Raw genomic sequence first — 26,108 nt, 5'->3', positions numbered from 1 at the left:
TCCTACATCCCAATTTATGATTACCAACCATATTTACCACACTTTTCTCTACCGCTACCAAGGTGTTCCATCTATTGACATTATTATCATCATTATCATTTTAACCTTTATGAAAAATGTTTTATAAATGTATTAAGGGACCTGGAATGCCCTTCCTCCTCACATCGGCCAAGCTAACTCTATTCCCCTCTTCAAACCCCTACTGAGAGCTCACCTCCTTCAGAAGGCCTTCCCCGACTGAGCTCTCCCTTTCGTTCCACTCCTGCTCTCCTCCCCATCCCCCTTCTCCCGCCCTCTGCTCTTTCCCCTTCCCTTCCCCACAGCACTGTGCATATTCGTACATATTATTTATTACTCTATTCATTTTGTTAATGATGTGTATATATCTATGATTCTATTTATTTTGATGGTATTGATGCCTGTCTACTTGTTGGTTTGCTGTCTGTCTCCACCTTTTAGACTCTGTGCCTGTTGTTGGGCAGGGATTGTCTCTATCTGTTGCTGAGTTGTACATTCCAAGTGCTTAGTACAGCGGTCTGTACACAGTAAGTGCTCAATAAATACACTTGAATGAATGAATTTACATGCACACACATAATATATATTTGATTCCATCATATAAGGACAGAGTGCTATTCAATATCAATTCACTCTAGTAATTATCCATTAGTGGACTCTGTCCAGCTCTAGCTATAATGGTAATTGTCATCGTCATTAGACTCACTCAGTGTCTTCTAACTTTACTAAAGGTACTATTATTCCTCATGAAAGTAGACCAACACATAATGTTACCAGCTTTACTATTTTTTACCAGTTTCCCTAACAGCACCTCTGAGGTATTCATTCATTTATTCAATAGTATTTATTGAGCGCTTACTATGTGCAGAGCACTGTACTAAGCACTTGGAATGAACAAGTCGGAAACAGATAGAGACAGTTCCTGCCCTTTGACGGGCTTACAGTCTAATCAGGGGAGACGGAAAGACAAGAACAATAGCAATAAATAGAATCAAGGGGATGAACATCTCATTAAAACAATAGCAAATAAATAGAATCAAGGTGATGTACATTTCATTAACAAAATAAATAGGGTAATGATACCTACCCCATCCCTGAGGTATCAGTGGCTTTAACTTAAAGAGTAGTGTTGTGCAAGGGTTTGGGAGTCAGAAGGAGCTGGGATCTAATCCCAGCTCTGACACATGTCTGCCGAGTGACCCTGGCCAAGTCAATTCACTTCTCTGGGCCTCAGTTAACTCATTTGTAAAATGAGGATTAATAGTGTGAACCCTATGTGGGATAGGAACTGTTCCAACCTGGCTAACTTGAATATGCCCAGCACTTGGAACAGTGCTTGGCACACGGTAAGTGCTTAAGTACCATAATAATAATAATTATCTTTATTATTATCAATTCTGGCTCTGACATGACTACTGTATGACCAATTAACTTCTCCATGTCTCAGTTACCTCATCTGCAAAAGGGGAAATCAGATTGTGAGCCCCACGTGGGACACAGATTGTATCCAACCTAACTAGCTTAACTCTACCCAGAGCTTAATACAGTGCCTGGTACTTACTTAGTAAGTGCTTAACAAATGCCATGGAAAAAAAAAAGTATGACAGCCAGCTATATGTGTATGTATAAAGATATGCACAATGAATGTGTGCATTATATATATATGTATATATATAAATTAAAAGCCTATCTTGATATACATACATAACACTTTCCAATTTTATTACATTCCTTACGAAAGACTGATTTTCCCAACATTTGAGGCCTTAAATCTTGTATTAATTTGTAGTGTGTTGTAAGTAGCTTATCTACATTATTTACTTTTGCTCCTCTTCCTCTGGCAGTTCACCTTATAGCCTTTTCAATGTTCCTCGGCCATTTTTGTTGAAACATTTAATGGGGAAGGAGGCTGAGGTTAGGTGTAAATGAGAGTTTTGGAAAAGGTGACCAAATGTCCTGAAATTGGTGAGATGTTGACCCTGTATAAAATTTGTTCCATGGGTCACAAAAGCTGTCTTCCTTAACTGCTCTATTTTCATGCCTCTGGTTAAGAAGGAATCTGCTGCAGAAAAAGAATATAGGAATTAGGCTGCTGTAAGCCAGAAAAGCAAAAATAAGAAAACCAAATAACAAGAAGTAGGTTGGGGGAAGTGAAGGAGAAAAGAGGGAAGTGAGGCTGAGCTTGGTTCGTATATCTACTGCTAAGTGTAGGCTAATAAGCTAGAAAATGACCCATCTACTTCAGGTGGAGTTTGTTCTGCAGTTGGTGTTTACATCTGCTGACCTCTCCAAATACCACAGTGAACCAAAACCTTCAATAAATATGATTGATTGATCGACCGCAATCTATTGGTTGTGGCAGCACAACCGATGTGAGGGACTATTTTGATGTGTTTGCAAATACAAATGTGTAACTGTAACATTGAGGCACAAATTTGAAATTGTAAATGCAAGGAAATGAGCACTTATGTATATGTGTCCTTGCATACACAAAATGCATGTGCAAAATCCTGATACTTAACATCAAAAGGGAACTGGTAATATTTTTTCCTCACTTTATTTTCAAACCTGCTGCATCTGCAGAATATTTGGTAATGATGATGAAAACCCTTTCAGAATAATCATAGTCCATTCATTTCGTGTAGAGACCTTTCTGAAGTTCCTTGTCACTTGATCAGCTCCATACAAATTAACATCTCCTTGCCTCAGTATGGATAGCTCTACTGCAATAACTCACAGTAGTATATTACAGTAATGAGAAACTGAATGATGATGATAAGTCAATAACATCTGCGGTCCTTATCTCATATGTATTATTAATTTAGAGTAGCAATCCATCTTAACCCCTCCTTGACCCCATCTTCTTCTTAAGGGCAAAGAAGGCTTTTATTAATGGTTCACGACATTTGTCTATGCGTGTATAGAATACTTATTTGCATTTTAATGTTTGTTCAAGACATAACAAATACATTGAAACCACCTTTGTCTTATCAAATGATGAATCACAGACATAACAAATGTTCGCAACAAGACGTTTTCTTTCTACCACTGAGTCTCGGGTTGGTAGTTTGAACATCAAGTTTGCATGCTAATAGGATCTATCTCCAGTGAGCCAAGTTTTAACAAAATAAGTATATCTCTACTACTTAGTTATAGTTTATTATGCAATTAGCTGTACTAAGGGCATGGATAGCTCAGTTAATATCCTTTACACTAGATTTCTCTCCTATTTGAGTCCTTTTCCCCTTTGATCTTCTCTTGGATTGCCTTGATTGGAAATCTTCTTCTGAACTGCTTTGAAAGGAAAAGGGTCATGAAAAAAGACCTGGATAATAACCAAACTACTCCTTGAAGGCAGGGATTATATCTATCAGCTCCATTGTATTGTACATCCAAACACAAAGAACAGTGTTCTGCTCACAGTAAGTCCATAATAAATACCATCGATGGATTAACAATATAAGGAGTTGAAGACCTGGAATTAGCATGATTCATTTTGAGGCTCATGTTAGCATTTAATGAGGAAGGACCGTCCAAGGAATGACCATGAAAATAGCTGGGACTAGATTGAGAATCAGAGATCAGAGAAGAAATTAAATGGACACATATTTACCTGTGGTAGTAATATCTTTATGGTCTCAGGATCAATTTTGCCCCATTCCCAAAATTAAGACTATTTCTATTTAGGCTAGGTAGTATGGAAATGCTTCAGTTCCCTCATCTGTAAAGTGGGGATTAAAAACCCATTCTCTCTCCCACTTAGACTGTGCATCTCATGAGGGACCGTGACTGTGTTTGATCTGATTAACTTTTGTCTAACCCAGTGGTTAGTACAGTGCTTAGAACATAATAAATTCTTAACAAATATTATTACCATTTAGTATTGTTATAAAGCGGTAAACTTCCAAGTTTCATTAAGGTTAAAAAAAAGTCAAAATAGCAAAAAAAGAAACCCTCTGAAAATTAGGCAACTTTTCATTTTTGTAATGCTACAACCATTTGTCAAATGCATCCTTAATAAAATGTTCAACCCGTGGTGATTATTTTTAGGTTTGGGAGGACAGTTAGGTAATATACCACATTTTCAGGAAAAATGGCTGCTTTGGTTCAGGCAATGAAAAGTAAAAATATCATTAAAAGCCAATAAGTTTAAATCCGCCACAATGCAGAAATTAAGCCAAGTTAACTATGCTTCACTTGGCTGGAATATCTTTCCCATCCCTGGCGCAATATTTATCCCTTCTTCTTGAATGAAAATGTTGGATGTAACAGCTACAATCATTGATTTATTTTTAATTAATAAAGGGAAAATTTTTGCCCATGCCTTTTGCTAGTTGGCATATAAATTAGAATATTATATAATTATACAAATCAATAGCAAGCCTGGCCATTTCCCAAATAAAGGGATAATAAAATCTCAAAGCAAACAATTTTTAAAAGAAGCAGTTAGTTTGCTTGGGTAGGGTCATCAAATCGTCAGAATAATTAATAATGCACAAAATGACAGTAACGTCTGTTGCTGCCAAACTTTCCAAACAGTTTTGAGTGCTTTCAGCAACTGATAAAGTCTTGGGATGGGATCCAGATAGAACATATACAGCTGTCTTTCTTCCTGTGACTTCAGTAAATTTTCTATGAGAAAAAGCCCATAATCCTCTGGATTCTCCTGCAGATTATGTGACCATGGTTGTCAGCAGCAAATCATCGCTGGGACCCTGCACATGTAGAGAGAAATACAATAATCCTCCTTTTTATTTCAGGCGAGACAGGAAACAGATAAGTGACCTAGAAGTTACGTGATTTGGAAAGAGCATGAGCCTGGGAGTCAGAAGGTCATGTGTTTTAATCTCTGCTCTGCCACTTCTCTGCTGTGTGACCTTGGGCAAAACAATTTCTCCGTGCCTCAGTTATCTCATCTGTAAAAGGAGTATTGAGAATGTGAGCCCTATATGGAGTAAGGTCTGTGTCCAACCTGATTTGCTTGTATCTGCCCCAGCACACAGTACAAAGCCTGGATCATAGTAAGTGCTTAACAAATTCCATACTAATACATTATTTCTGTACCCCCATGCTTAGTCGGGTGCTTAACAAATACTATTATTTTTAGTAGTATTATCATTACCATTAATTACCATTATCATCAGTAATCATCATGATTACTAAATTCCATTGAGCAGTGAAAAAATTTGACATTACTGAATGGAATTATTTTCACTATGTAGTGGTAAACCAGCTATGAGTGAACATGCTAAAGGATCCCTGATCATCCTGCCTCTGTAATTCCCCACTCCAGTCCATACTTCATTCTGCTTCCAGATCATTTTTCTAAAATAACTACTCAGTCCCTTTCCCTGAACTCCTAAAAACTCCCAAAGTTGCCCATCTGTAGAAACCCCTTTCCATCAGTTCCACCTCCTATCTTATCTTGCTGATCTACAACCCAACCTGAGCACTTTGCTCCTCAAATGCCAACTTACTCTGTGTACCTCAATCTTGTCTTATCTCACTGCTAACATCTTGCTTGCATTTTCCTTCTTGGCTGGAAATCCCTTCGCCTTTATATCTGACAGACTACAACTCTCTCCACAATCAAAGCCCTCTGAAAATTCACATAACTCCAAGAGGCCTTCCCTGATTAAACCCTCTTTTCCCCACCTGCCCTCTGCTTTGTGTCACTAAGAACTTGGGTCTGTACTCCTTAAGACATTGATAGTCATCCCACCTTAAGCCCCATAACTGTTATGTACACTTCCTCTTTACATTCTACCATTTCTCCTATTTGCAATTCATTTTCTGTCTTCTCTCTAGACTGCAAGATTCATGTGGGTAGGGAATGTGTCTATTTACTGTTGTATTGCTCTTTCCCAAGCCCTTAGTACAGTGCTTTTCATATAGTGAGCTCTCAGTAAATATGATTGACTAGTTTCTCAAGACCTAAGTATATTGCTCTACACACAGTAAGCACTCAGTAAATACCACTGATTGATTACTTGACTGACTGGATAGGATTACTGACAGAACAACCATTCTCGTCTGGTAGAGATCCCACTACCAGCACACATAGCACCAAGGAAAAGACACAAGACTTGATGTCTCTTATTCCTAAGGTCCAGGAATGCCACAGTGGGGTAACAAATTGCTTTCCAAACTTTATTTTGCAAGTATCACACCCAGGAAGAAACTTAGTCTTTCTACCTTTTGCCTCCTGAAGGCTTTCAGTAACAGAGTTGGGGGAACCACCAGGTATAAAGAACTTAAACAACAATTTCAAGGATAAGGTGACCTAACACCAAATGGCTAATAACAGATTGCCCTGATCCTTCCTTAGTAAAATCAACATTATCAAAAGGACTTGGTCTTTGCACCTCCTAAAGTGTTTTGAGGTACCAGTAATATGAATACTCCTGTTTGAACAACTCTGTTTTGCATGTTATGTCAGAAGTGAGAAATTCTGAGCTTTATCCACCAGATTTCTAAATTCTTCATCGTGTTCCTCTCATTGACATATTTCCTCCCCACTGGGACCTTTTCACTACACATCTTCATTGATATTCCTGGAACATCTATCTTTCTCACTTAGACCCCTCCACCAAGACACTCCAATGCTCTTTAAAACAAATTTGCCCTTTAATAATTTCTCTTTCACAAGCTTGGTCAACCGAAGAACATAAATAAACAAAGGACAGCTGTCTCACTACAGAGAGTTAAGAGAGTTGTCCCTAGTTGTGAAGGTGAAATTAATGACAGTGAAATTCTATCTATGCGTGTAGGTGAAAACATCCACACATAACTAATTTAATTCATTCATTTGATCTTATTTATTGAGTGCTTACTGTGTGCAAAGCACTCAGCGAGCTGAGTGCTTGGGAGAGTACAATATAACAACAATCACATTCCTGTCCACTACGAGTACACAGTCTAGAGTGGGAGAGAGACCTAATATAAATAAATAGATAGGTAGAAAAATAAATAAATATATTACAGATATATACATATGAGCTGTGGGGAGATGAGAGAGGATGAATAAAGGAGCAAGTAAGAATGGCACAGGACGGCATGGGAGAAGAGGAGAGGAGGACTTAGGGCAGGCTTCTTGGAGGAGATACACCTTAAATAAGGCTTTGAAGTGGTGGGAAGCAATTATCTGTCTGATATGAGGAAGGAGGGCATTCCAGGCCAGAGGTAGGATGTGAGCGAGAGGTCAGAGGCAGGATAGATGAGATTGAGGTACAGTGAGAAGGTTAGCATTAGAGGAACAAAGTGTGCAGGCTGGTTGTAGTAGGAGAGTAGCGAGTTGAGGTAGGAGGGGGAAAGGTGCTTAAGAGCTTTGAAGCAAAATAACCTAATAGGTTGAATGGGACTGTACCTAAACCTTGTGGCCAGGGAACATGTCTACCAAGGCTGAGAAGCAGTGTTGCCTAATGAATAGACCATAGGCCTGGGTACCAGAAGGACTTGGGTTCTAATCCCAGGCTTTGCCATGTGTCTGCTGTGTGAAATTGGGCAACTCACTACACTTCTCTGTGCATATTACATCATCTGTAAAATGATGTATCTAACCCAGCACTTACTACAGTGCATGGTACATAGTAAATGCTTAACAAATATCAGCAACATCATTATTATTCTTTGAGCCTCAGGTACTTCATCCATAAAATAGGGATTAAGACTGTGAGCCCCACGTGGAACATGGATTGTGTCCAACCTGATTAGGTTGTATTTAAGCCAGTGCTTATTACAGTGCCTAACACATAGTAAGCACTTAAATACAATAAACAAATTTTTTTAAAAACAAAAAACTGTTGTAGTGTATTCTTCCAAGAACCAAGTACAGGGTTCTCCATTTGGTAATTGCTTTATAAATACCATGATTGATTATCCTATCCTTAAGCCCTACTGAGAGCTCACCTCCTCCAGGAGGCCTTCCCAGACTGAGCCCTCTCTTTCCCTCTGCTCCTCCTCCCCACCCCATTCCCCCTACTCCCTTCCTCTACTCTTCCCCTTCTCCTCCCCAAAGCACTTGTACATATTTGTATATATTATTTATTACTCTATTCATTTTGTTAATGATGTGTATATATCTATGTCAGCCTTCTCTCTGATCTCCCTTCCTCCTCTCTCTCCCCGCTCCAGTCTATTCTTCACTCCGCTGCCCGGCTCATCTTCCTGTAGAAACGCTCTGGGCATGTCACTCCCCTTCTTAAAAACCTCCAGTGGTTGCCTGTCAACCTCTGCACGAAACAAAAACTTCTCACTCTAGGCTTCAAGTCTCTCCATCACCTTGCCCCCTCCTACCTCTCCTCCCTTCTCTCTTTCTTTCCACTGTCCACCGCGCAAGCTCCGCTCCTCTGCCGCCCACCTCCTCACCGAACCCCATTCTCGCTATCCCGCCATCGACCCTTGGGCCACGTCCTCCCGTGGTCCTGGAACGCCCTCCCTCCTCACCTCCACCAAACTAATTCTCTTCTCCTCTTCAAAACCCTACTTAAAGCTCACCTCCTCCAAGAGGCCTTCCCAGACAGAGCTCCTCTTTCCCTCTGCTCCCTCTACCCCCCACTTCACCTCTCCACAGCTAAACCCTCTTTTCCCCTCTTTCCCTCTGCTCCCCCCCTCTTCCCATCCCCTCAGCACCATATTCGTCCGCTCAACTGTATATATTTTCATTACCCTATTCATTTTGTTAATGAGATGTACATCACCTTGATTCTATTTATTTGCTATTGCTTTAATGAGATGTTCATCCCCTTGATTCTATTTATTGCTATTGTTTTTGTCTGTCTGTCTCCCCCAATTAGACTGTAAGCCCGTCAAAAGGCAGGGACTGTCTCTATCTGTTGCCGACTTGTACATTCCAAGCGCCTAGTACAGTGCTCTGCACATAGTAAGCACTCAATAAATACTATTGAATGAATGAATGAATCTATTATTCTATTTATCTTGAAGATATTGACGTCAGACTACTTGTTTTGTTTTGTTGCCTGTCTTCCCCGTTTAGACTGTAAGCCCGTTGTTGGGCAGGGATTCTCTCTATCTGTTGCTGAATTGTACATTCCAAGCGCTTAGTACAGTGCTGTGCATATAGTAAGAGCTCAATAAATACGACTGAATGAATATTGTTTGCACTAACTACATTGGTTTTTTATGTGAAATCACCTGACAAATTGAACATTACCCAGGTCCAATTATTTGGTGAGCCAGTTTAAAATATGGCAGGATCAGTCAATAGAGCATCTTTTCTAGTCCCTCACCCTTTCAATGCCATTGTGAGCTTCTATGTATACCCACTCAGACATCCAGGACATAGCTGATGACCCCTGTCACAAATCCTGAGTCTCCCACTTATGTGGGACTTTCAGCTAGAATGGGTGGGGGGAATGTCTCACCATTAGGAGGATGGCAACTTTTTTAAAATGTTACTGTTAAGTGCAGTGTGCCAATCACCGTTCTAAGTGCTGGGGTAGTTACAAGGTAGTCAGGTTGGATACAGTCCATGTCCCTCATGGGGTTCATAGCCTTAATCACCATTTTACAGATGAGATAACTGAGGAACAGAGAAGTTAAGTGACTTCCTCAAGGTCGCACAGTGGTCAAGTGTCAGATTCGGGATTAGAACTTAAATCATTTTTCCGGGGGAGCTGTTAATTCACACTGAGCATCCAAAACATAGTGTAGGAAATAACCATGAAATGAGTGTGGAGAAATCCTCAATGTGTCCCACTTCTGAAAAAGCCATCATAAAATTGCTAACCAGTTCTAAAAAAGATGCCATTTCATGGGTGTCTTTTTTCCCTATAAATTAAAGAAACACTTATACTTACATTTACAAGTAGAGTTTGTATTTATTAAAAACCTCTTTCTCTAATACTCAGAATTTTTTCCTCATGGCCATAATTTAAAAAATTTTTTAAAGAGTACCACACTGTAAACAGCAAGGAAATTGGGCACCTTCCTGAAAATGGATAAGACAATCTTCTATCCCCAGCCACCAAAAGTACACAGAAATAACCTCACATTTTGTACTCAGCCAGTGGAACAAGATGAAGCATGAGAGGTTATGGAGAACACCTTGACGATCTGTGATGAATATGTCCTTAGAAATGCCAAAAGGCCTTAGTATTTATTAATACTCATTCTTAATGGATATAATCACAATTAACTATCAAAGATGGTGACTCTTTGAAAAAGAGAACATGAGCTGAGCTGGACTGAAGTGTTTCCAGCCTTCAGGCTTATGCAGAGAATTGATTATACTGCTAGAGACATGTGTGGTTCCAACTACAAACTGTCTGGAGCAGCAGGGATGAGTGCAGGGAAAGATGTGCTTCTAGGTATTCCTCACTCTGTTGTGTAGATCAGTGTGTTGCCTTTGTTTATTGAGTGTTTTTGGAGGTTTGTTTAGGTTTGGGGTTCTTTTTTTGGTTTTTATGGTATGTTCATTCAGTTCATACAATCATATTTATTGAGCGCTAACTGGGTGCTGAGCATTGCACCAAGTCCTTGGGAGAGTATGCTACAACAATAAACAGACCCCTTCCCTGCCCACAACACGCTTACAGTCTACATGGGGGAAGACAGACATCAATACAAATAAACAAATTACGGATATGTACATAAGCAAGTTCTCATTCTAACTCTGCCACTTGTGTGCTGTGTGACTTTGGACAAGTCACTTCACTTCTTTAGGCCTCAAGTTCCCTCATCTGACAAATGGGGATTGAGACTGTGAGCCCCGCATGGGACAGTATGTCCAAGCCAGTTTCGTAGTATCCAACCCAGCACTTAATACAGTGTCTGGCACCTAATAGGTGGCTGACAAATGCCATAATTATTATTATTATTATTAAAAGTGCTCTGTGGCTGGTCGGGGGAAGAACAAATGGAGAAAGTCAGGATGCCACAAAAGAGAATGAGAGATGAGGAAAGGAACGCTTAGTCTAGGAAGGCCTCTTGGAGGAGATGTGCCTTCAATAAAGCTTTGAAGGAAGGGAGAGAAATTGTTAGATTTGAGGAGGGAAGGCATTCCAGAGCAGAGGCAGGATGTGGACTAGGGGTCAGTGGTGAGATAGGTGAGATTGAGGCACAGTGAGAAGGTTAGCATTAGAGAAAGGAAGTATGTGGGCCAGGTTGTTGTAGGAGAGTAATGAGGGGTAAGGTGGTAGAGAGTTACCACTTACTCTGTACCAGGCCCTGTACTATGCTGGGGTAGCTAATCATGTTGGCCTAGACGGCGAGCTCACTGTGGGCAGGGATTGCCTCTCTTTATTGCTGTAGTGTTCTTGCAGGAAGAGCTTAGTACAGTGCTTTGTAGGCAGTAAGCTCAAAAAATATGACTGAATGAATGAATACATGAATGATGTCCATTTTACAAATGAGGTAACTGAGGCACAGAGAAATTAAGTGACTTGTCCAAGGTCACATGGCAGCCAAGTGGCAGAATTGGGAGGGTTGCCTTGCTCATTGGTAAGTGTCCCTTCCTATTTCTCAAATTTTTGAAATCCTGCTCCTGCCCAGCTGTATTCTGCAGTCCCTCCCTCTCCATGTCCCACTTACAGTCTTCAGCTGCTATCCAGAATTGCTGGTGGGTGGGGGGCGACAGATCATGGTTCAAGACCCCAACCACTGAGGCCAGACCATCGAGAGGTTTATGGCCTGAAAATTCCTCCTCCATCACAACTCCTAAGCCCTGTCCGACCCCACAGAGAAGCCTTGCTTTTAGAAATACTTGGGGATTAGGGATTTTGCTGTTCTCGACTAGGGATGGGAATGGGAGTCTGTTTCAGTGTTTGAAATAGATGTTTATGTGTTTGCATTCCCCTTTGGATTGCAAACTTCTCTTAGACAGGTAGTCTCTTCCATTTACATGTCTTTTATGTCTCCAAACTCATCAAGTGTGTGTAGCTACAGCAATTTATCTCTTCCTCTTTGGTAGGACCTTGGAATCCTTCTGGATGAAACTTGTCAAGTCCCTCTAGGACTTTCAGAATGCAATCCACATTGGTGACAAATATTTCTAAAAGCAAAGGGCCTCGATTTCTCTAAGTGAAGTAAGACTTAGAATAAAGAATCTGGGAAGAGGAGATAATATATGTGGAAAAATCTGAATTTACAAAGTTCTACAAAAATCCGATTAAGTGATCACTCCAAGGAACCACTGTGTGTCTGAGGTGGCCAGGATGAGAACTCTAACCCCATTCCTGTGTTCATCCCCCTGAGTTCAATCCCTCAGAATTTATTATTTACTGCAGGAAAACCATTCAAACGAAGGAAACAGGGAGTGAGGAACTACTTACATTTGCATAATGTGGAGTCAGATATATATGTTTCTCATGCCCGTCCTCAATTTCCTTATCTCTGCTCTCCCAGGTATTCAGATTCGTGACTTACAGTAAATACCATTTCCCGAGCTTTGTTATGAATAGTCACATTTTCTCACATGGGGAAAAATATGGATAAATTTGAGATTTTGAAAATTCAAACTGCCTTCTTTTTTGTCAATGATCTCTTCTCAGATTCATTCTGAGGTAAAGAAGCTAGGCATTTTCTGGATGAATGTCTGAATTGTTGCTTAAAGATCTTAACGATTAGTTTTTAACTGAAGAAATCTCTAAATGTAAGTACAAATTTGGGAGAGTTTGTAGAAATGGGAATATTTATTAATTATCAAGAGGCAGAGGGTTAGGAAGCTGGGAAAACAACAAGTAGGAGAAATAGTTCATGCAATAATCATACAGTGCAAGACCTGTTATCTTCCATATAATAATGACAATAGGTTTTTAATACTATTAAATACAATTAATACAATGAATCAACAGCCCCATGTCACTTTAATGATAATAATAATAATAATTGTGGCATTTGTTAAGCACTTTCTAGGTGACGGGCATTGAGCTAAGGGCTAGGATGGATACAAGAAAACTCGATTGGATCTAGTCCCTGGCCCACATGGGGCTCACAGTCTCAATCCCCATTTTACAGATGAGGGAGCTGAGGCCCAGAGAAGTGAAGAGACTTGCCCCAAATCACACAGTAATTGAGCAATATGACTAATTATTCATTAATTACAATTATTGAGAATACTTACCGATTATTGATTATACTTAATTATTAATAATTGATAAATACAATTGATACTATTAAATACGATTAATACTATTAAATGCAATACTGTGTGCTAAGCATTGTACTAAGTGCTGGGTTAGAAGATAATCGGATTGGACACATTTCCTCTCCCACATGAGGCGCAGAGTGTGTGAGCCAGTTGGGTAAGGATTGTCTCTATCTGTTACCGAATTATACTTTCCAAGCACTTAATACAGTGCTCTGCATATGGTAAGCGCTTAATGAATATGAATGAATGAATGAATAAGGGGGAGAGAGAATTGGTATTTAATTCCCTTTTTAACAGTCAAGAAAGGAAGCACAGAAATGTTAAGTGACTTACCCAAGGTCACACACAGCAGGTGAGGGCAGAGCTGGGATTAGAGCTCAGGTCCCCTAATTCCCAGGCCTTTGCTCTTTTCATCTTTAGAAAAGATGGTACCAGCAACGTGGCTCAGTGGAAAAAGCCTGGGCTTGGGAGTCAGAGGTCATGGGTTCGAATCCCAGCTCTGCCACTTGTCAGCTGTGTGACTGGGGGCAAGTCACTTAACTTCTCTGTGCCTCAGTTACCTCATCTGTAAAATGGGGGTTAAGACTGTGAGCCTTACGTGGGACAACCTGATTATCCTGTATCTCCCCCAGTGCTAAAAATAGTGCTCTGCACATAATAATAATAATAATAATAATAATGTTGGTATTTGTTAAGCGCTTACTATGTGCAGAGCATTGTTCTAGGAGCTGGGGCTCTTATAAAGATGGCATATTCTACTTGAGTGTAGCTTTCTGTAGATTTGGTAGTGAGCCTATACACACCACAGGAACTTCATAAATTTTCAATTAATGATAATACTAATGATTTTTAGTAACTGATTTGTCCTTAAATACATCAAATATGCTCAAACCCAATGTATCATGAAGTGAAGACAGTATAAAAGCCTGATTGCTCCCAATCAGAAATGACTTTGTATAATTTGCTCTTTACACATGGCTTCTTGCAGATTGCATGATTTAGTGGAACTATTTCATCTCTATGAGGACCAGCTTCTCTACCTGTGAATTAAAGCTACTATCAGTTTCTTTCTATAGCAAAGTTTGCTGTGAAACAAGTAACAAGCAAGGGACTTTTTGGACCAAAAGTGTTATGAAACATTTTAACTCACACATGTTTCCTGTACTTTGCTTTTCTTAATTTGGATGCAAGACATCTGAGAAAAGTCATTCTTGAAACACACCACATTCTGAGGGAACCAGTTCAGAAAATCTGTGAGAAAACCAACTCAATATATTGGTTGGAAATAGGATTTAGAAAAATGGCCTATGCCTGTTTGTAAAAAGGCATCAGTGTAGAAGCATAAAGCCTTCTTGAAAGGGTAGACTGCCTTTAATGTAGACTACCTTTAACATAGCCATTTCTTAAACTCAAGGTGGTAAAAGTGAATGTCCAGTTTAGAGTGAAAAGACATTAGAGATAGAGGATGGATGTTAGGGAATGAAATGGAGAGCTGACCAAGAATTGACCTGAAGTTTAAGATGGCACCTCAAGGAAAATGTTTTGTTTTTGTCTATTTTTGAGGCTATATGCCTATTCTTGGTTTTCAAGTATGATGCTACTCATGGCAATACAAATATGTGAGTGTGCCCGTCTCCTCTCAGGGTCGTACCTGGAGAGTGTCCCGTACTCTACCAATCTTGACTATAGGAGGAAGAGTCAAGCAGAGGCATATCCATTCCATTCCTAGCTTGGACAGTGGCTAGCGAGTGGAAGGCCATCTGCTACAAGTCAAAACTCACTGTGCTGAGCAGCAACTGCATGGGAGAGAGTCGAGGGTGGAGACTCAAGTTCACTGTGCAGAAGAAGGCAATGGTAAACTGCTTCCGTATTTTTTACCAAGAAAACTCTATGGATTCACTACTAGAACGATTGCAGATGAACGTGAGGTATTCTGGGAGAGATGTGACCGTGGTGTAGCTATGGGTAGGAGACGACTCGACAGCATAAGAAAAGAATGTGCCTGAGATGACTGATGTGTGATGAACATCCCCTTTTACGAGATTTTCCTCCTCACTGTCCCTCAGTCTTGCCTATCCAGCCGTCGACCCCTGGGCCACGTCCTCCCGCGGTCCTGGAATGCCCTCACTCCTCACCTCTGACAATCTAATTCTCTTCCCTCTTCAAATCCCTACTTAAAGCTCACCTCCTCCAAGAGGCCTTCCCAGACTGAGCTACCCCCTTGTTCCCTCTGCTCCCTCTACCCCCGCTTCCCCTCTCTACAGCTAAACCCTCTTCTCCCGGCTTTCCCTCTCCTGTCCCACCCCCTCAGCACTGTACTCGTCCGCTCCACTGTATATATCTTTATCACCCTATTTATTTTGTTTATTTTGTTTAATGAGATGTACATCACCCTGATTCTATTTAGTTGCCCATTGTTTTTGTGAGATGTTCTTCCCCTTGACTCTATTTATTGCCACTGTTCTTGTCTGTCTCCCCCGATTAGACTGTAAGCACGTCAAAGGGCAGGGACTGTCTCTGTCTGTTGCCGACTTGTACATTCCAAGTGCTTAGTACAGTGCTCTGCACATAGTAAGTGCTCAATAAATACTACTGAATGAATGAATGAATTTTCCCTTCTATCTCTAATGAACTCAAGTCATTTGCTCCCCTACCTCTTTGCAGAACTTGTATCACTAATCCAGAGTTCTGGAGGTGATCACCTCCAGAGTTTTGATTCCTTCACTCCTGCTCAATAGCTGTGCAGTACTCTCAGGGGAAATTCAGTAATCAAGCAGATCTTTTTCACTTCCAATACATCCTTGCTCGCTTTAATTCTGTCCTCTTCTCTGCTCAGCAACACTATTTCTATATCTTTATTGACATCCATGCCCAGTGTCCTCAACAGTTGCTTCAGACATTTAATTACCTCCTAAAACCCCTAACCCCATCTCCCCCATCTTTGACTCCTATTGATCTGGCCAATACTTTATGGATAAAATTGAAACCATCAGGCGTGATTTCCCACCACTGAATCAAACAGAAACTCCTTACCATAGGTTTTAAAGCACTAAATCTTCTTACCCCCTCCTACCTTACTTCCCTGATTCTTATTACACTCAGCCCACACACTTCATTCCTCTAATGCCAACCCACTGACTGTAAATATTTTGATCGCATTTACCTTGCTGCCAACCTCTCAGCCACATCCTGACTCTGTATTGTAACACTTTCCCTCTTCATATCCCACAGAGGATCACTCTCCGCATCTGCAAAGCCTTATTAAAGGAACAGCTCCTCCAAGAGGCCTTCCCTGAGTAAGCCCTGAAATCCTCTTCTCCCATTCTACTCTGCGTTTCCCTTGCACTTTGCTTTGTACCCTTTATTCCCCCTCCCTCTGCCATCACAGCACGTATGTACATATCCATAATGTATTAATTTATACTTTCTCTCTCTATACTGTAAGCTCATTGTGGGCAGGGAATGTGTCTACCAACTCTGTTATTCTGTACTATCCCAAAACCCTTAGTATAGTTCTCGGCTCAAAGTAAGCATTCAATAATTGACTGATTGATTGACCTAGCCTTGTGGGTTATGCTAATGGTTTAGTCTCATAAAGGATTATCCCTTTTTGAGGCCGGAATCCTGAATCTTCATCTTTGCAAAGATGCTTGAGAAAAGAAACATTTTGAGCATTCTTCAGGAAAAAACTTGTAAGGGTCTTTCTTTAGTAAACAGAAACATGTCCCTCATCACCACTATGGCCTAGTGTAAAAAGCCTGGGATTGGGAATCAGGAGAAGTGGGATCTTAATCATGGCACTGTAAATTACCTCGTATGGACCTTGGGCAAAACATTTCTCTTTTCTGGGCTTCAGCTTTTTCATCTCTAAATTAGGGATAGAACACTATTCTCCTTCCTTCTGTGAATTCCATTTGTGACATGGAATGTGATTTATATATTTATTTTGTATCTTCCCCAATTCTGAGCACAATATTTGATACATAGTAAGCACTTAATAAATTGTGTCACCATTATTATTACCATTGTAATTATCATTATTGTTACAATTCTATTTCACTAGAGATTCAAGAGGTCAAAACACTCATTGCATGCTAAAAAATCTGGTTTCAAATAAAAATAACTTTGAATCATTAATCTGCTCAATCTGCAGGTAAAAATCTACAAATCTGGTAATAATTTGTACTCCTGTACTATCCAGTCACATCACAATTAGAGAAAAAACAAAGCAAAACATTATGTATGCCCTAAAGTAAAACATCAATCATGTGGCTCTTCAACTCCCAATTCAATCCACTGATTCTATCCCAAAGCTTCTTCATAGAAGCTTAACACAGTTCCTCATGCAGAGGCTGTATTAGCTCTGTGTATTCCTAGTACCATTCCCAGGTCAATTAACCAACAACCTTCCTTTGCACTTATGCACGTTATTTTTTACATTACTTTTTTGGGTGATTATGTATGTGCTTATTCATTTTCCTCAAGCTTCAGCTGTTTCCTCTTTTGTTTTCCTCCTGTTCTGGCTGCATGTATACAACATAGCTCTGCTTGCCTCCCCTACTATATTGAAGCCTTGAAGGATTATCGGATCAGACCCAGTCCTTTTCTCACATATGGGAACCCCATGCCTATTTTATCCCCAATTTACAGATGAGGAAATGGAGGTCCGCTGGAAGAGCTAGTACAAAAGCCTGGTCTGACTTACAGTTGTGTGCTGTGCTGTTAGTTTAGAAAACTAATATGTTCAGAAGGGGATACTGGAAGAGGTGGAATCAGAGGACGATAGCCAGCAGTTTGTGGTGACTGGCTTATTCCTTTATTGGGCTTCAACACCTACCAAGCTATTGTATGAGATAGCCACAGAGAAATTACAAACAGGAGAATCTGTCTCCTATCACAGTATCCTTCCTTTTTTATCTCTAGAGTTATATTCTATTCTCACAGCACTAGAAAACACTCATCAGCACCCATTTTAAAGGACATGTAGAAATTTACTGATATATTCTCCAAAGTGTAAAGTTATAAAATAATTCCCCCAGGGTTAAAATCACAAGGAAAAGAACAAAATTACTTTCACTGCTACTGAAGAAACCAATGAATACAGAAAAGCAGCCCATATTTTTAGAACCCCAGAGGAGATCAAATTGTCTACAGAGTTGTTTGAGCTGAAGGATTTTAAAAGGATTATTTGGATTTGAATCCAAATAATTTGACTTTTTTCCTGAATCTAACAAAAACCTTGAAAAATGCATTCTATTTTATTTTTTGACCATGATCTTTGAATTTAGCTATCTCTTCATAGGCTTGATGGAAATTTCCAAGAATAGTATAAGATGCTGATCTAGATTATTCCAGTCCTAAACTTCTTTAAAGAGAAGCTGGGTGGCCTAGTGTTGAAAGCACTAGCCTGAGAATCAGGAGACCTGGGATCTAATCATGTCAGTGCCTCTTGTCATCTGCATGACCTTGGGCAAGACACTTTATTTTTCTGGGGCTCAGTTTTCTCATTTGTAAAGTGGGAATTCAATGCCTGTTTTGTTTTCTATTTCAGCTGTGAGCCCTACATTGGACAGAGACTGTGTCTGATCTGATAATATCATAAAAGTGCTTATTTGCAATGATAATTGTATTGTTTGTTAAATGTTTACTATGTGTTTAAGCACTGTGGTAAGTGCTGGGTTAAATACAGTACAATCAGATTGGACACAGTCTCTGCCCCACATGGCTCATAGCCTATGTAGGAAAGAGAGCAGTAATTGATGAGAAAACTGAGACCCAGAGAAGTTAAGTGACTCAGTCCAAGTCACAAAGTTAGCAAGTGGTGGAGCTGATCCCCCCAAGCTCATATGCTTTCCACAAGGCCATACTGCTTGTCTACTAAATACAATTATTATTTGGACAGGAACCTTTAACCCTCTGAGATTCCAGGCATACTATGCACCACATAGCAAGCTTCAGGGTGTGAGAGAATGCTATAGCTGTGCCAGCAAAATCTTCAGGAGAAGTGGTTTAAACTCTGAAAGCACCACCAAAGTGATGCTTGAGTGAAGAGGAACCTGGCAAGGGAATACAATGCCTCTGATAGCCAACACTCAGGAAGACAGGCACTGCTCCAGGTTAATGCTCTGTCAATTAGAGAGTCCATACCAACTTTTTATGAAGTGGCATGTGGACATAATATCCACTAATATAGGAAACAGGAAGGAGTGGTAAATTTCCCCCGACTCTGGGCTATCAAATGTCTAAAGCCAGCCCAACCACAATATCCCCATTACCTCAGAGTATTTTATAATAAACAATGCAGCAGTATTTTCAATTTTATTGGGAATCAAAATTAGGTAAAGTTAAAGAGGATTCCCTGTCATGGCCAAACCATTTCAATCAATTAATCAATCAAAGCACTCAGTGGTACTAATTGAGAACTTATGTGCAGAGCAGTGTACTAAGTAATTAGAGAGTACAACAGAGTTAGAAGATATGTTCCCTGCCCACAATCAGCTTACAGTCTGGAGGGAGAGACAGACATTAATGTAAATAAACAATTTTTAATATACAATTTAAAAATATGTATATAAGTGTGGTGAATTTTAGGGAAGGGTGAATATCAAATATCAAAGGTCACAGATCCAAGTGCTTAGACAATGCAGAAGGGGGGAGAGAGCTGAGGGAAAGGGGATTTAATCAGAAAAGGCCTTTTGGAGGAGGTGTGACCTTAATAATGCTTTGAAGGTGGGGAGAGTGGTGGTGGGGCATATATGGACAGGGAAGGAGTCTGGAACTCAGCGGTGAGATAGATGAGAGTGAGGCACAGTGAGTAGGCATGTGCTAGAGGAGCAAAAACCCCCTCACAGACATACTTGGAGAAAGTCAATAAGAGGCCTACCCATTCCAATCCTAGCTTGGACAGTGGAAAGCAAGTGGAAGGCAACCTGCTGTAAGTCAAAACTCACCTGTGCTGAGCAGCAGCAGCATGGGAGAGAGTCGAGGGTGGAGACTCAAGTTTACTGTGTGGAAGGAGGCAATGGTAAACAACTTCTGTTTTTTACCAAGAAAACTCTATGGATACACACTACAAGAACGATTGCAGATGGAGGTGGGGCATTCTAGGAGAGATGTGTCTACGGCATTGTTATGGTTGGAGACAACTCAACGGCATAAGGCAAGACAAGAGTAGCGAAGTGTGTGGGCTGGGAGATCAGTGAGGTGAGGTAGGATGGGGTGACCTAGATTTAATGCTTTAAAGCCTATGATAAGGAGTTTCCTTTTGATGCGGAGGTGGATAGGCAACCACTGGAGAGTCTTGAGGAGTGGGGAAACATAGAATGATCATTTTTTTAGAAAAATGATCATTACAGCAGAGTGGAATATGGACTGGAGTGGAGAGAGACAGGAAGCAAGGTGGTCAGGCAGGATTCGGATGGCAGCCCAGGCAGGATTCTTCCTGTCTCCTTTGACTCCTCAGAGGGCTGCCTCCTGTGAGAACCCTAAGCCTGAGTGGAGCAGACTCTGATGGAGCAGAGCAGGGGCCAGTCATGCCCTGGGGACCACAAGATGTCCAGGCCTGTCTCAGTATCCTCAGCTTGCAAGAGGGTCCACTTGAAATAGTTGCACCATTGTCTTTACTTCCTCTTGTCCAGCGAAAAGATATGCTGCAAGCTCCCCAGCAGAAAACAAGGAAGGAAAATCGACCCCTGGTACTTAAATATGTATTCATTTGCTGTTCATGACTAAATACTACATATAATCACAAAAGGCACATGTATGCGTTAGCCATTTAAGAATCATCTAATCTATTCCAGCATCATTCCAGGACCATTCCTGAACCCAATATATTAGAAACTGAATCATCTTTTAGACTTCTAGTAAAGGAGATCAGATAAGTTCCTTTAGAATACCCTTCTAGTGTTGAAATCCTTCCCAGTTGATATATGTATATAAGCTCAGTGATTCGTCTTAAATTCTGTGGCATTTTCAGACCACAGAAATGTTTTTCCAAGAATTAATCGTTAAAAAAAAAAGCAAGCCACAGTATTTTGAAAAATTACCATAGATTAATGAAATATGCCCAAATAGGTTAGAAGAAAATTTTATTTTAGAAGAGGAGAACAGGAAGTGATTTCCAAAACTAATATCAATAACAATGTTTTTCAGATTAGAAACAGTCAATAAAAACAGCTTGGGCTTAGGAATGGAGTATTCCCCCAAAGATCAGTGTAAAGCTAAAGTATGAGAATCGGATTATGTAATGGATGCTAAACAAAAGATAAACAGATCAGTCTGGTTTCACTGGAAGAGATGAGAATTTCTTAGAAAAATGTTTTAAATGGAAGTGATAGTTATAAAAGAAGAGTTCAAAATTGTGTTCAGTTTTAAATATGATAATGCAATCACTTTATATATTTATAGTGCCTATCTCCAAGGAGTAAAGCTGTTTTACAGTTTTGTGGGAAGTGTTATTTAGTTGTTCTCATAAATGTCCCTTTATTATATTCCCAAGGAAAGTAGTAGGAATAAATGACTTCCCCAGTGACATACGACAACAGTAGTGGAGTCAAACTGGATCATGAACCTCGTATCTAGCAGAATCCTCTGGCCACTAGGCACCTTGCATTTTCATTATTAAACTACTCAGGGTAACATAGTTTTTGTTAAAGTGAACTCCTCATTAAGAACACCCCAGGGAACTGGGAAACACTTTCATTCATTCATTCATTCATTCATTCATTCGTATTTATTGAGCGCTTACTATGTGCAGAGCACTGTACTAAGCGCTTGGAATGAAAAAGTCGGCAACAGATAGAGACAGTCCCTGCCCTTTGATGGGCTTACAGTCTAATCGGAGGAGACAGACAGACAAGAACAATGGCAATAAATAGAGTCAAGAAGAAGAACAATGGCACATAAATAGAATCAAGGCGATGTACATTTCATTAACAAAATAAATAGGGTAATGAAAATATATACACTTGAGCAGACGAGTACAGTGCTGTGGGGATGGGAAGGGAGAGGGGGAGGAGCAGAAGGAAATGGGGGGAAAAGAGGGTTAAGCTGTGGAGAGGTGAAGAGGGGGGCGGTAGAGGGAGTAGAGGGAGAAGGGGAGCTCAGTCTGGGAAGGCCTCTTGGAGGAGGTGAGTTTTAAGTAGGATTTTGAAGAGGGAAAGAGAATTAGTTTGGCGGAGGTGAGCAGGGAGGGCATTCCAAGACCGTGGGAGGACGTGGCCCAGGGGTCGACGGCGGGATAGGCGAGACCGAGGGACGGTGAGGAGGTGGGCGGCAGAGGAGCGAAGTGTGTGGGGTGGGCAGTAGAAAGAGACGGGGGGAGGAGAGGTAGGAAGGGGCAAGGTGATGGAGATCCTTGAAGCCTAGAGTGAGGAGTTTTTGTTTGGAGCGGAGGTTGATAGGCAACCACCGGAAGTGTTTAAGAAGGGGAGTGACATGCCCAGATTGTTTCTGCAGGAAGATGAGCCGGCAGCGGAGTTAAGCATAGACTGGAGCGGGGCGAGAGAGATGGAAGGGAGATCAGAGAGAAGGCTGACACAGTAGTCTAGCCGGGATATAACGAGAGCCTGTAGCAGTAAGGTAGCCGTTTGGGTGGAGAGGAAAGGGCGGATCTTGGCGATATTGTAAAGGTGAAACCGGCAGGTCTCGGTAATGGATACGATGTGTGGGGTGAACGAGAGAGACGAGTCAAGGATGACACCGAGATTGCGGGCCTGAGAGACGGGAAGGATGGTCGTGCCGTCCATGGTGATAGGGAAGTCTGGGAGAGGACCGGGCTTGGGAGGGATTATTATTTCCTTAATAATGAGGCATCACTGCCTGCATGCAGTATTATAATTCTGAAGGGTTGCTCTGCTCAGTAGACCAAGGGCAAATTTCTAGGAAGAGAGATTTTTAGGGGCTCCAATCAATGAGTGGGATTTCTGGGAGTCTGTGGCACCCCGAAAGGCTACTGTAGCAGGGGAGGGGAAGGGACTGTCAATGACAAAGTCTCAGTCAAGTAGAGCCTAAGCTAAGGGTGCAATCAATCAAAGAGTGGTATTTACTTGAGCGCTTACTATGTACACAGCTCTGTACTAAGCACTTGGGAGGTTTCAGCACAACAGAGTTGGTAGATACAATTCCTTCCCACAAGGAGCCTATAGTCTACAGGAAGTGACAGATATTCATTTGCTTATCTCAGGCTCCTAGCCCCATCCCTACCCCTGGGCCACCACAAATTCCACAGTGGAAATAAGAAGGTCACAGCTGAGTCTCTGTCTAATTCCTCTGGGGCAGTTCCAAACAGAGTGGTAGCCTAGGGAAACACAATCAGTATGTGGATCAGCTTCAGGGATTCTGCTCTTGGGTTCTGGGGTTAGGGCTGAATATTTCCCCGCCCCTTTTCTTCTATCTTTGAAGGTACTGGTAACATCTACAAGGAGACCAGATGGGAAGGGCCCAGCTTTCACCATTTCTTCCCTCTACCCCAGAAAGAAGACAAGATAACAGTAGCTATGGGCATTGGAGGACGGGTTCAGATGGAAGTAAGAGCTATGAGGAACTGGCATCCCTCAATTAGGGCACAACTTTAAATAATTCTGCCCCTTTGCCTTGGCAGTCTTACCTATCATCCAACTCTTCTGTAAAAGCGTTGGTCACCCCAGTATCCCCTGAGTCAGTCTGGACCTGTTACATTAAGCACAGTGGCCTTCCGAAAGTCATCGGTGTCCTTTTCCAAAATGCAGGCCCTCATTAAAGATTCACACAGTTGTCCTTCAGTCCGAGGATAATACTATTGATGATGAGATGATATCCCTGGGTGTGTGTTGTTAAGAGAGGATCTCTCACACCCTTGTACACTTTATCCATGGAAATTCTACACTGTACCTTTTCTGGCCCCTTGAAATTGGAGTGAATGCTGGCTTATGCACCAGTATTTAAAAGATGAATATACTTATACTTTATATGAAAGTATGTTGTGGGATTCAATCATTTTCTTCACAAGTGACTGTTTCAATGGAATTCTTCCATTTCTGGAGAAGCGTTTCTTTTGTTTCTTCTTTAATCTGGCTTTGGGAAAAAATACTTTGTTTCCTCACTAGAATCACTACTGACCATTTGTACATTCTTGGGTGGATGATCAGGCCAACTGTAAATGCCCATGAGATAATGGAGCATGTTTTCCATGATGCAGGGTAGTTTGTTTGGAAAGTCTCAGCAAAAAATTAAAATAAACAATAATAGAAATAAACCTCGGAAATTGTTCCTCCGCGGCCAGATACTGCTCCAATAGCTAGTCCCAGTCTGCCACCTAGTGGCTCTTCTGTGCGATTTCTCCTTCCAAAGTTTAACACCAAGTCTTGCTCCCTTGAAATCTTGCAGTCCCTTGACTGTAAAACAAAATGAAACACCCGCCTCCATACACACCCGCTACTGCCCTGTAGTTAGAAATTCAAATATCCTCCTCCTGTATCCCACATAGAATAAATCTAGGGGAAATTCAGGTAGAGCACATCAGCTAATCTCTGCACTTTTGATTTTCCAGGCAAATCCTGTTGTTTTGATATCCCGGATTACGTTTCAGGTGAAAATTAGAACTCCGATTTAAAATTGCCTTTGGCGGCACATAACATGCAATGTGTCATTTTAGGAAACATATTGCCTATGTATTTGAGGGATGCCACAGTCTGCAAAGCATGGGAAGCAGAGTGGCCTAGTGGCAAGAGTACAGGCCTGGGAATGAGAGGATCTGGGTTCTAATCCTGGCTCCACCACTTGTTTGATGTGTACCTTGGGCAAGTCTATCAAGTTCTCTATGCCTCAGTCACCTCATCTGTAACATGCAAATTAAGACTGTGAGCCCCATGGGGGTCACTGGACTGTACCCAATCTGATTAGCTTGTATCTACCCCCACGATAAAAAAAATTCTCAGAGTTACTATCAGAGGCTGCTAGTAAACTAAAAAGTCAATTTCAGCTACATAATCTACCCACAAACACACCAATTAGAATACCTGTTCTTTAGAAGGAAGTGTAAGAAATGTTATGCCTAAAGATAATCAAAGTGTTCTAATTGGCATTCTGCATAGCGGGCTTTAGAGCAATCTCAGGATTAGAATGACTCACGCTTACTTGAAGGGAGAAATGAAAATCAGCAAATATAGTCAGATCCCATTAAAATGGAATAGGAAGGACCAAATTTATTGGATTTATTTTATCTAGAGAAATACCAACTGACAATCAGGAAATGTAATACATAGAAAGTTCTTTACCCTGCTGTGGGTACTCCTCAACAAATCAACTTGATCTATTTTCGGGAACTAGGTTTTCTTATTTGCTTTCATTTTGCAATTTATTTTGGAGATTCTTATTAGAGTAACTAAAATGTTTATTCTTTCTGTAATTTTAAATCAGGGTGCACTAATATTGATACTGTACCTCAGTATGTTCACTGACTTCAAGATGACTTTACTGTAAAAATTCTTTATATCATTATTATAATTATTACTATCATCATCATTTTATGTTTAATGAATGCCTAATATATATCCAGCAGTGAATGCTGGGAAGCAGCGTGGCTTAGTGGATAGAGCACGGGCCCCAGAAGAACCTGGGCTCTAGACTGTAAGCCCGTCAAACGGCAGGGACTGTCTCTATCTGTTGCCGACTTGTTCATTCCAAGCGCTTAGTACAGTGCTCTGCACATAGTAAGTGCTCAATAAATACTATTGAATAATCCTACCTCTGCCACGTGCTTCCTGTGTGATCTTTGTACATGCTCACTGGAAAGAGCATGGCTCACTGGAAAGAGCACGGGCTTTGGAGTCAGAGGTCATGGGTTCGAATCCCGGCTCGGCCACTTGGCAGCTGTGTGACTTTGGGCAAGTCACTTAACTTCTCGGTGCCTCAGTTCCCTCATCTGTAAAATGGGGTTGAAGACTATGAGCCCCACGTGGGACAACCTGATTCCCCTGTGTCTACCCCAGCGCTTAGAACAGTG

General features: G+C 41.0%; 1 protein-coding gene and 1 non-coding gene across 3 annotated transcripts in view; one reads left to right on the top strand and one right to left on the bottom strand.

Moving 5' to 3' along the window:
• Window positions 1-26,108, bottom strand: part of LRRC4C (leucine rich repeat containing 4C) — a 979,945-nt gene that overhangs the window by 733,943 nt on the left and 219,894 nt on the right. The window lies entirely within an intron of this gene.
• On the top strand, window positions 14,760-14,897 carry LOC114810671. Its single transcript, XR_003758366.1, has one exon. It is a non-coding gene; the product is annotated as a small nucleolar RNA SNORA7 (small nucleolar RNA).

The sequence above is a fragment of the Ornithorhynchus anatinus genome, chromosome 3 (assembly GCF_004115215.2).
Source record: "Ornithorhynchus anatinus isolate Pmale09 chromosome 3, mOrnAna1.pri.v4, whole genome shotgun sequence".
Lineage (NCBI taxonomy): Eukaryota > Metazoa > Chordata > Mammalia > Monotremata > Ornithorhynchidae > Ornithorhynchus > Ornithorhynchus anatinus.
The sequence above is the reverse complement of the archived record's forward strand: the minus strand, read 5'-3'. Positions and strand labels throughout refer to the sequence as shown.